The 452-nt window shown below is 53.8% G+C and overlaps 1 protein-coding gene across 3 annotated transcripts in view; it reads right to left on the minus strand.

Annotated features, from left to right (window-relative positions):
- LOC122550422 (matrix metalloproteinase-20-like) overlaps positions 1–452 on the minus strand; it is a 27,091-nt gene that overhangs the window by 3,616 nt on the left and 23,023 nt on the right. The gene's annotated exons all lie outside the window — the stretch shown is intronic.

The raw sequence follows: 452 nt of genomic DNA on the forward strand, positions 1-452 counted from the left end.
TCCGGCCGTGCAGAGGAATCAGAGACTGATCTGACAGTGCGGAGTAATCGGGGACTGATCTGGCAGTGCAGAGTAATCGGGGACAGATCTGGCAGTGCAGAGTAATCGGGGACTGATCTGGCAGTGTAGAGTAATCGAGGGTTGATCTGCCAGCGCAGAGTAATCAAGGACGGATCTGGCAGTGCAGAGTAATGAGGGACAGATTTGGCAGTGCAGAGTAATCGTGGATTGATCGGGCAGTGCAGAGTAATCGGGGGCTGATCTGTCAGTGCAGACTAATGAGGGACTGATCTGTCAGTGCAGAGTAATCAGGGACTGATCTGGCAGTGCGGAGTAATCGGGGACTGATCTGGCAGTGCAGAGTAATCGGGGACTGATCTGGCAGTGCAGAGTAATCGGGGACTGATCTGCCAGCGCAGAGTAATCAAGGACGGATCTGGCAGTGCAGAGTA

Source organism: Chiloscyllium plagiosum, chromosome 6, assembly GCF_004010195.1.
Source record: "Chiloscyllium plagiosum isolate BGI_BamShark_2017 chromosome 6, ASM401019v2, whole genome shotgun sequence".
NCBI lineage: Eukaryota > Metazoa > Chordata > Chondrichthyes > Orectolobiformes > Hemiscylliidae > Chiloscyllium > Chiloscyllium plagiosum.